The sequence below is a fragment of the Hylobates moloch genome, unplaced genomic scaffold, assembly GCF_009828535.3.
Source record: "Hylobates moloch isolate HMO894 unplaced genomic scaffold, HMol_V3 SCAFFOLD_8, whole genome shotgun sequence".
In the NCBI taxonomy this organism is placed as follows: domain Eukaryota; kingdom Metazoa; phylum Chordata; class Mammalia; order Primates; family Hylobatidae; genus Hylobates; species Hylobates moloch.
In genome coordinates, this window is record NW_026652283.1 from 44,074,060 (window position 1) to 44,085,584 (window position 11,525).

The following is an 11,525-nucleotide window of genomic DNA, read 5'->3' on the forward strand; positions in this document are numbered from 1 at the left end:
GGTCTCTACTGTTCCACAGGGAAGAACTAAGAAAAAGAGATGACGTTAGATGCAAATTCTGCCTCAATTAAAGCTAACAACAAACAGGTTACCTTATAGCTGTGAGTGACCACAGGTGTTCTAAAAGTAGCCAAATGACTATATATCAAGTGTTTTAGCGATATATTTCACTTACCTGAATGATTAACTCTTAAAATTCTTAACTTCTTAAAAGAGTTAAATGATTAACTCTTAAAATTCTAGGAACTACTGTGTGTGTGTGTATATATATATATATATATACACTACATATAACATATATAACTATAACATATATGTATGTTATATATAGTATATATAGTATATATAACATACATATTTATATATATATATATAAATATATATATATATATATATATATATATACACTATATTAAATATATATATATATACAATATATACACTATATATAACATATATAGTATATATACACTATATATAACATATATACTATATATATACATATAACATATATATTACTGTTTCAGACAAAACTATCTGTAGTAATATTAAAATTCTTAAAATTAAATTTAAACACGCAACATCCTTTATTAGTACATTGATGCATCGCTTAACAGGGATACTTTCTAAGAAACGTGTCGTTAGGCGCTTTCATCATTGCACAAACGTCAGAGTGTACTTCCATAAACCTAGATGGTAGAGCCTACTATACACCTATGCTATATGGTACAGCCTATTGCTCCTAGGCTACAAGCTTGAATGGCATGTTACTGCACTGAACATGGCAGGCAACTGGAATACAAAAGTATTTGTGTATCTAAACACAGAAAAGGTACAGTAAAAATACTGTATAAAAGATGGTATGCCTGTATAGGACGCTTACAGCGAATGGAGGCTGCAGGACTGGCAGTTGCTCAGAGTCAGTGAGTGAGTGATGAGTGACTGTGAAGGCCTGGGACATTACTGCACACTACTGTAGACTTTATAAACACTGTACACATAGACTACACTAAATTTATTTTTTTAATTACAAGATTATGATGGCTTTGAGGTCACCAGGCAATAGAAATTTTTCAGCTCCATTATAACCTTATGGGACCACCACTGTATGTATGTATGTATGTATGTGTATATATATATATATATATATATATATATATATATATGCATGCCCCACAGTTGACCAAAATGTCATTACGTGGCACATGACTGTATAATGGCTATATAATAATGCCTATTACGTGTCACACACAGTGTTAAGTATAGAGGATAAGAGACAAAAAGACACTGTCTCCATCCTGGAAGAATCGATACAATGTTGTTTGATTAAGTTCCCAAAGCAAACCTGATACAAATCTGAATGCCCAGGTAATCTACCTCAGTAACAAATGCGCCTTAGATGAGGAAATTCCTCAAATTTTCAATATTTTGCAATCAGAGAAATAACTATGAAGCCATCAGCTTCCCTTAAAGCCATCTATTCACATCCCTAAATCCATTAAGTTCTTTGAACAAGCTACTCATTCTGCCTTTCTAGTCAAAAAGAAGAAAACAGAAGAAATCACAGAATACTTCCAGATGCCAAGGACATCTCTGATTTTTCTCCCAAACTAAAAGCTGTAGTCTTTGCTGGCAGGGACCCTGCCTTAGTCGTGTCCCCAGTATTTAGTACTGTGCCCAGGGCACAGCAAAAGAGGGAACAAATGAGCAAGCGAATGAGTGAGAGAAATGATGAGTCCAATGTACCTGGATGAAAAACAGTACCTTAAAGAAGCACTAACAATTTGGTTTTTTATTAGAAATCTGCCAAGGAATGGAAGCATATAAGTAGATCCTTAAGTTAGTTTTCAGGATTTAAATCGGAGTGCTATTTCTAGGTCATTTATTGATAAATAATTACTGTCAGTAAACTTAAGGTCTTGGTTGCTTCCAGGGGACTAAAATTAATTTCTTGATCAGCAGAGCTAAATGACCAAATTCTAATGCAAAGAAAAACCCAAACCACTTAATACACTCACAACTTGACCCATAAGATAATCAATAATTTATAAAACTGATTTGTTAACAAACTGCTTAGAAAGCAAAACAACTTCAGAGCATCAAGTCTTTAAACTGCTCTTCAAAAGTCCCAAAATCAGGCTGGGCACTGTGGCTTACACCTGTAATCCCAACACTTTGGGAGGCGGATCACGTGAGGTCTGGAGTTCCAGACCAGCCTGGCCAACATGGTGAAACCTCGTCCCTACTAAAAATACAAAAATTAGCCAGGCGTGATGGTGGGCACCTGTAATCCCAGCTACTTGGGAGGCTGAAGGAGGAGAATCACTTGAACCCAGGAGGTTGAGGTTGCAATGAGCAGAGATCACGCCACTGCACCCCAGCCTGGGAGACAGAGTGAGACTCCAACTCAAAAAAAAAGTCCAAAGATCCACATTTTTTAAAATTCTCACTTGAACCATAAAAATCAAACTGTATGCATTTTCTTTGAGTACAAAAATGATATATGGTCACTGTAGAGAGCTTAGAAAATATATACAGGTTCAAAGAAGAAAATTTAAATTACCCATCATGATGCATTCTCTCCCAGTCTTTTTTTCTATGCAGGTATAACTTCTTTATATACTGTTACTCTTCCTAACCACCAGGCAACAGACAATACATCTCCCATTGTGGCAGTAACCTAGGCATCCTTAGCAGAATCATGTTCCAGGGATACTTTCTCAAAGTCTAAATTTTATAGATGTGTACTTACATAAAACAAGACCAAATCTGCTGTTGAGTAATCCTTTAAAGTTTCCCTTAACTCCTGAATTCTACAAAGACAAAGAATGCAGATTCAAGTAAAAATGCTTCCAATGACTAGAAATGGACCTAAATTTAACAAGGGAAGAAACCACTCCCATTGGTTTTAAGTACTCTAAGTCTGATATTCTCATATGTTCTGCTCCAAGTAGGCCAGGTCCTTTGGGGGTCTATAATCTTTCATTTTTACCTCAAAAATCCAGAGTAAGTTCCTCACCAAAACTTTGTCAGTTTCATACTAAGAGTATGAAACAAGGAGAATGCAGGGTCTGGGTTCCAGTATCTGCTCCACTACTAAATAACTGAGTGGCACTGAGTCCTAGCTTCTATCTCATCTTCTCCATTTGTCAATAGGAATATCACTATTAACACATATCACTATTAACACATATCACAAGGCTGTTATAAGGCTCCAAAATCCAACAGATCAAACACTTTTGAAAAAATATTATTCAAATGTAAGATGGAAATCTTTTGGAAATACACATCCCCTATAATAATATAAAACACGACTTCCTCTGATACACAAAGGTGCCATTTCTGATGGTGACGGCTACCCACGTATACACAGTGGGACAATACCATCAACAGTTCTGTACACAGGGTAGACAAGTAAAGTGCCATAGACTCACAGACCCAACTATCCTAGCAGAAAGAGACGCCATGTATCATTCACCTCCTGCCATGACAGTCTGCTCCATCCTCATTCAGAAAGGCCAACCTGAACCTGATTGCTGCATGTTTGACTGCTATGCCTGTAATTACCCAAAATTTGATGGCCAAGCCACACAAACTTTTTAAACTTAATTTTAATAATTTAATAAGCACCCATGTACCACCAGCCAAAATCTAGAGTCTTTATGATAACCTACTTCCATCATATTGCAATCCCCTCTCTCTGTAAGCAAACAAAATTTGCAACAGTTAGTAAGTTCTAGCAGTCTTTCCTTTATTATCCATTCCTCTCACAAATCTGTTTCAACACAATAGTGCTAATTAGAAACAAGGCCTATTAATGGTGTCAAAGGTCAGGTCCCAATCTTAAAAAAAAAAAGATGATTCCAATTTACAAGGTTTTTAATAAGGTCACACTGGCACCACACTCTACCAATCAATCAGATCAATCTTATTTCCTTAGTAAACACTACACCACTGAGGAGAACTCAAGGTAGGAAAATTCCATTAGAACTTTTTGTTTTATACTCCAGGTGAAAACTCTGACTGAAAGTCAGTTTACTGGGTAAAGTTCATCCTAGAATAGCTGGCCAACTCTATGGAATCCATAGACTGTCTACATTGATTTGAAGACAATAAAAATAGATATAATGCAGTTTCTGGAGAGACTCTCTAAAAACTCCCACCCAGGCCGGGCCTGGTGGCTCACGCCTGCAATCCCAGCACTTTGGGAGGCCAAGGAGGGAGGAAGACGCCAAGAGTTCAAGACCAGCCTAGGGAGTCAGCATAGTCAGATCTTCTCTGAATTAAAAAGTTAATTAGCCAGGTGTGGTGGTACGCACCTCTAGTCCCAGCCACTTGGGGAGCTAAGGCAGGAGGATCGCTTGAGCCCAGCAGTTGGGAGGTTGCAATGAGCTCTCATGGAGCCACTATACACCAGCCTGGGTGACACAGCAAGATCTTGTCTCGAAAAAAATAAAAAGTCCTACCCAAAGACCCAGTCATCTTCAAATTGTTAGCGTTCAATTCAGAACAGAGTTCTCTAAGTCTATGTTCTAAAAACAGTTCCTCTTATTGCACTCTAAGTTTGAGTCCCACTCTACAAGTATGAGTCTTGTTACAGACTATTTCATCAATTGATGATGGGAAATGCAGACAGTGTGGTATTAATGTAGGTCCAATTACATCAAAATCAAATCACTTTAGATTTATGGTAAAAATTCTTAGAGCAACCAAGTGGCTTAGTAATTATTAGAAACGAGGCCTTTATTAATAGTCTAAAGGTCAGAGCTCTTATTTAATATGGTCCTAATTATCTCATATCACATATTCATACTTATCCTTTTTTTCTTTTTTTTTTTTTTTTGAGACAATGTCTTACTCCCTTGCCCAGACTAGAATGCAGCGGCATTGCAACCTCAGCCTCCCAGATTCAAGCGATTCTCCTGCCTCAGCCTCCCAAATAGCTGGGACTGCAGGAACCCACAACTATGCCCAGCTTATTTTTGTATTTTTAGTAGAGACGAGGTTTCACTATGTGGACCAGGCTGGTCTCAAACTCCTGACCTCAAGTGATCCACCCGCCTCAGCCTCCCAAGGTGCTAGGCTTACAGGCGTGAGCCACCACGCCAGGTCATTTTTCCTATATTTTATCTTGTTATAGCACTAAAGTTTGACACTGTATGAGTCTCATTTCCTTTTTGTTTCATCTGTGTTGTCCTGATCCCATAGAAGAATAATAGCCACTTTGAAAGACATCACATTCTCAGGTTATCAGTTGATATACATGTCAAATAGAATGGCAGCCAAAGGTACCTAACTACAAAAGGTTACTTAAAGTAAGTAGAATGTCATTGTTATAAATATAAAAACAACATCTGGTTCCATATAACAAAGCTATTTCCACATCCCAACAGATGGCCCATAGTAATAATGCTCTGCTGATCTGGTTGTAACAAATTCTATTAAATCAAAAATCCTGTACAGCAGATGCCTTTTCCAATTTCAGAGTAAGTCAATCTCTTTAACCAAAACACTATGCTTTGGTTCTCATTTGTGCACTAAAATCATGTTATGCCAATTAAGATGGTCAAATTTTGTGACAGTTGTTATAAAATGCCACTGTGGTGTTTTCTGGGTTTTGGAGTGGATGAGGTAAAGAATAACTCCCTCTAGGACTGAAAGGCTAACTGTTCAAAATGGAAAACAAAAATTCACAGTTAAAGGAAGGCTGAGGAGAGAGGTAAAAGTGAGCTTTAGCTGTCTCAAGCCAAGGTTTCTGAATAGTGGCAATGTGGAAAGCTAAGTGACTAACAAAGCCAACAGTGAACATCAGTGAAAATAATGTAATTTCTGAGCTGAGAAGCTTTGAGCAGGGACAAACAAAAAAAGTCTAAACAATATGTATCTTTGTATACTGTAGTGTTAAGTCCACTTTTAAAAGAAATGTGGATGTGATGTCAAGTTAAAATTGCTGTTTAACTGTTTCCCCAACTACATTCAAAATCAAATCTTCATATTCTGGTCATGCCCTTACTTGAAATATTATCCTCTATTAATTTATAACACAGTAAACAGAACAGTGTAGTGATTAAGAGCCACAGAGTTCTGAAAATAGACTACAAGGGTTCAAATCCTGGCTCTTACCATTCCTAGCTATGTTCCCATAGTCAAATTAACCTCTCTGTGCCCATTTCCTCATCTGTAAAACTACCATATTTATAAAATTTACAACTACAATAAATTTATAAAATCTAAAATATATTTATAAAATTTATAAAATTTATAAAATATTAAGGGTTGTAAGATATGGATAATGAATGTGGAGTACTTAGAACACTTTTAAGCCCATAGTGAGGCTTCAAAAAATGTTAGCTATTATTATCATTATCATTATCATCACATGAACTCCATGAAAGTTCTGAAAGAAAAGAAATATGAAATGATTTGTCTAAAACACAGAACAAACAAGTGGCAGAATCTAGGGAAAAAAATCTTCATTTTAAGTCCGGAAGAAAATCAGTGGGCTGAGTGCAGTGGCTCACGCCTGTAATCCTAGCACTTTGGGAGGCCAGGGTTGGCGGATCACTTGAGCCCAGGAGTTTGTGACCAGCCTGGGCAACATAGCGAAACCACTTCTCTACAAAAAATACAAAAATTAGCTGAGCATGGTGGCGTGCACCTGTAGTCCCAGCTACTTGGGAGGCTGAGGTGGGAGGATCACTGGGGCCCAGGAGGTTGAGGTTGCAATGAGCCATGATCACGCCACTGCACTCCAGCCTGGGCAAGAGTGAGACCCTGTCTCAAAAACAAAACAAACAAACAAACAAAAAAAAACAACGATTCTTTGAGTCAGTACATTTTCCAGTCCCTCTAAGTCTCCAGGAAATTACATGAGAATCTTTAAGTTAAAATAGCAGCACAGAGTAGTGGAAATAGCACAAATATGAACTAAGAAGACCCACTTGCTCCACCAATTACTTAAGTGTACAACCCTAAGCAGGTCACCTAAACTTCAAATTGCTCATCTTAAGATGTTCTGCCTTTATCACAGGGTTGTTGAGATCAAATGAGAGAATGTATGAGAAAATGTATATAAACCAATAAAACATTATATGAATGTTCAAGGGCCATGTCTTATTCATCTTTATATCCCCAATGCTTAGCAAAATGCATGGCAGAGGTTATAATCTAAAAGAAGGCCATGGGAGGGGTTGGCAGGGTGAAGATTCAATGAAAATGGGGAGAAGCTTAAAAGAATTAAGAAACTTGGCCAGGCGCAGTGGCTTACACCTGTAGTCTCAGCACTTTGGGAGGCCAAGGCAGGCAGACCACTTGAGGTCAGGAGTTCAAGACCAGCCTGGCCAACATGGTGAAACCTCGTCTCCACTAAAAGTGCAGAAATTAGCCGGGCATGGTGGTGCACGCCTGTAATCCCAGCTACTGGGGAGGGTGAGGTGGGAGAATCGCTTGAACCTGGGAGGCAGAGGTTGCAGCAAGCTGAGATGGCGCCACTGCACTCCAGCCTGGGCGACAGAGAGAAACTCTGTCTCAAATAATAATAATAATAATAATAATAATAATAGTAATAATAATAATAATAATAAAAGAATAAGAAACTCAAATGCCCACCAACTAAAGCAATGGATATCAACGTAGTATATTCATACAGTGAGATATTATTTGGCAATAAAAAGGAATGAAATACTGATACATGCTACATGGATGAGCCTTGAAACATATGCAAGTGAAAGAAGCCAGACACAAAAGACTGTATGTTGTATGAAATGCCCACAACAGGCATTTGGAATTATCAACATCTCTACAAGATGGTAAGTACATTAGTGGCTGCCTGGAGGTGAGGGTACGGGGAGTGACTGCCAATGGGTACAAGGCTTCTTTTTGAAATGCTGTCCTAAAAATGACTGTGGTGATGGTTGCACAACTCTGTGAATACACTAAAAACCACTGACTTGTATACTTTAAATGTGTGAATGAAATGGTATGTGAATTATACTTCAAGGAAGTTGTTTTTAAAAAAAAAAAAAAAGAATAAAAGTTTAAGGAGAGAAGCGTTAAAGTATAAAATCACTGGCTTTGGAACCTAAGTTTGTTTCTTTTTTTAAGGAAATACTAATAATTACCATATCAGATCCTAATGTCTCTACAAATCCTGTGAAAAACAAATCCGGCATCTATTCTTACCCCTCCTTTCAAATTTCTCACTAAGGTTACAAATTATCTCCTCTGGTTTAATTCAATTGTCTTTTCATTGTAGTCACTGTTTCTGAACTTCTACACCGCATTTGAAACTGTCAACACCCTGCCCTTGTAGAAAATCTTCCTAACCTGGAAATGATGCACTTTCTGGTTCTTCTCAGAATGCTATCGGCCTATTACAGGACCCAAAATTCCAAACCTCAAAGCTCTTTCTTCATTACACTACTACCCTCCCAACACACATCCACTGATGTGTTTTACTAGCATCTATATCCCTGGTCAGTGCAAAATCTACCTTTCATCTAACCTTTCATTGTATATGGGAATAATTACATGCATATGGTTAAGTAACTTGCCCAAAGTCCCTTCTGATTTTAATACCTTATTATGAAGATTTAATAAATTAAACACACGTAAGGCGCTTAGAACAGTATCTGCCATACAGTAAGTAAACGTTAGCTATCATTTTATTCCTACAACCACTATCTCATATCAGATCCTCATCAGCTTATTCCTAAAATTCTCCACAAGCATTCTAATCAGTCTCTCCACTCCCAGAACACTCAGCTGATACAAAAACCTTCCTCAGGAACAAGATGCATCATTTTACTCTCATTCTTTAGAACCCATTGTGGTACCCTATCAAACTAAACCCTCTATCCTTGAAAGATCCTCCACCAATACCCCCTCACCAATCCTAAACTCATTTATTATTATTCACCGACACAGATGATCTGACAGTCAAGCTCCTTGATATCATTTGTACATTGCCACTTCTCTCGCTATGCACAGGCCCCTTCACTCTCCTGAAATACACCTCTTTCCCTTTGGAAATTTGTATCTTTCTCAAATGTCCCTTACACTTTTGACCTTGGTTGTACTGTTATCCCAAGGAGAAGTTTGATGCAGTTTGGTAATTCTGAATGATGCACATGTTTCCCTAACAGAAAAAGAAACTCTGTTCTTTCGACGTAAGTTGAAGCTTTCCAAGAGACCACATATCTTATTTGTCTCTTCATACAGACTACTTCACACATACATAACACGGTACTTTACAAAGTACACAAATGCTGACTTACCAAAAAAAAAAAAGCCTCAGTATGTATCAGAACAGCATTCTCCATTTTCCACTGCCCCACCCATACTTAGCAAAATGAAAGCAGATATAATCTAAAATCTATATTTAAATATTTTCATTCTACATAGAAGGAAAGGGAATATACGAACTGTACCAGAAAAAAGGAAAAAAAATGTCAAAAATATACTCAAAGAATGTACAATGTGAAAAACAAAGTGAGAATGCAAGCCACTTTGGAATCTAATAAGTGACTTTGAAACATTAAATTTTTTTATTTTACCCAAACTAATGAGCAAAAAAGAGCCAACATAAACACGTTCTAGCCTCATCCAAAAAAAATCTAATGAACGCATAAGAAACTTCCCAGTTTTGTCCTCAGCAGCACAAAACCAAGAAGATTCACCTCAATTCTGAGACACAAAAGCAAAAAGAGAAATCCTCCTATTTATCTAAGAAACTAAAAAATTTAATCACATCTATATAATACATGCCACTCAGAAAAAGAGGGACGAGTTACTGCTTTTCTATAAATATTTGCTAGGGACCAGGAGGAATAGGCTTCTCTCACTGTTACTGCGGGAACAATCTGTGGTCTCAAAACAGCAAAACAGAAGATGGAAACCCTAATCTGGAAGAGACATTAAGAAAAAAACTACTCAAAACATGTTTCAAACCAGTTTCAAAAAAGAGAGTGCAATGGGTACTCAACGGAGTAAGAGGAAAAGTGAAGTAAAAGAGCTTCTACAAAATAAGCGACTAGGTGAAACTAGTGCTGCCTTGTGAGAAAAAGAGCTATGCATGTAACGCTCCTATGACATCACGCTTTTTCACTGGGAAACAAAACAGAAGGAAGAAAACACACACAAATAAATCTCAGAAAAAGACCAAAAAGGTGCCCACCAATCTCTAACTCCTTCAGGAATTAGAGTGAATGGCTCTAACTCATTCAGGAATCCAACTAGGGACAACACAGACGTGGAATGCACCAACACGGAACAGTAAAACCTTTGCTAACCAGACACACAAAAAGCAAAACAGAGAAATGAAAACTATACACCTGAATGCATCCGTAGCAAGCGCTTATCCTCTATGATTAAGCAATAGAGAAAAGAATAAGAGCAGCTAATGGAAGAGGAGAAAAGATGTTAATGAAACTAAGCCCTGTTATGTCCCCTACTGGCCTCAATTTCAGAGTACAACTCTTGATTCTTCATCTAACCAACAGTGGGCCTCGGCAAAGCAAACTGACCCTAACACCTTCCATGCCACCCGGAGGAAATCACAGAGGAAAAACCATCCCGTTAACCTCCCTCCTCACCAGCTGCAAAAATGGAGCTGGGGGGGGGGGGGGGGGCGGGAGACACTCTACCACGTGGGCAGGATGCAACACACACAGGACAGCAACACGTCCGCATGGAACGGCTGCCTTTGCCCTAATCCCAGCAAAGGACACAGACACAGGATGGGCGGGAACGCAGGCACCCTCGCATGGGCCTCCTCTCCCCAAAGGGCCACTCCAAGGCGTGAGGTACAGCCCGCCCTGCCGGCAGAAAAGCGCCCCCAAGCTTAAAGGGAAAGAAGACGCAGAGTGCCGGGGTCGGGGGCTAGCCCAGACCAGGGAACAGGTCATGGAGGCAAGGAGACGGTCGCTGCCCTCGGACTAGGCGCCCCCGGGATCCACGTCTGGTTCCCCGGGGCCCCGCCTGGGGGAGGGGCGGGAGAAGCGGAGCCGCTGCTTCCCGGCTGAGGGGCAGCAGCAGCTGAGAAGAAGCGCCGCGGGGGAGGGACGAACCCAGCCCTCGGCGCCCGCCAGGCCCCAGCCCGGGCCCAGGCCCCCTGCCCCGCCCGCCGCCCAACCCGCAGCACGGCTGCGGCTAGAAGAGAGAGGGCGTCTCGCGGAGGGCAGCCCCTGTCTCCGTGCCGGGAGATGCCCCAGCCCCGCCTCCTCGCCCGCCGCCCAGGCCCGGCCGCCCCGGCGGCGGGCACTTACCTCAGGCTGCGCAGGCCGGGACGGCCCGGCCGAGCCCCCGGCCGCTGCGTGCGTCTCCGCCCCCCCGGGAAAGGTCCCAACGGTGCCTACTGCGAGCGGTCGAGGCCCCGAGCAGCGCCGAGAGCGGCGGCGGCAGCAAGAGCAGCCAACATCCGGGGCCGCGCACCCGGAACTACTTCCCGACCCGCATCCCCCTCCCGCCCTCGCCGCCACCGCCTCCTGCGACGTCGCTTAGGCCGCCCGCCTGGCGTCAGCGGCGTC

The 11,525-nt window shown here is 40.5% G+C and overlaps 1 protein-coding gene across 5 annotated transcripts in view; it reads right to left on the minus strand.

The window, feature by feature from the left end:
* Window positions 1–11,427, minus strand: part of FOXJ3 (forkhead box J3) — a 146,164-nt gene extending 134,737 nt beyond the window's left edge. For all 5 annotated transcript variants that reach the window (XM_032160474.2, XM_032160472.2, XM_032160470.2 and 2 more), the window contains exon 1: window positions 11,265–11,427. The gene's annotated coding sequence lies outside the window, so the exon portion shown is untranslated. The remainder of the gene's footprint in view (window positions 1–11,264) is intronic.
* Between the last annotated feature and the right edge of the window lie 98 nt (window positions 11,428–11,525).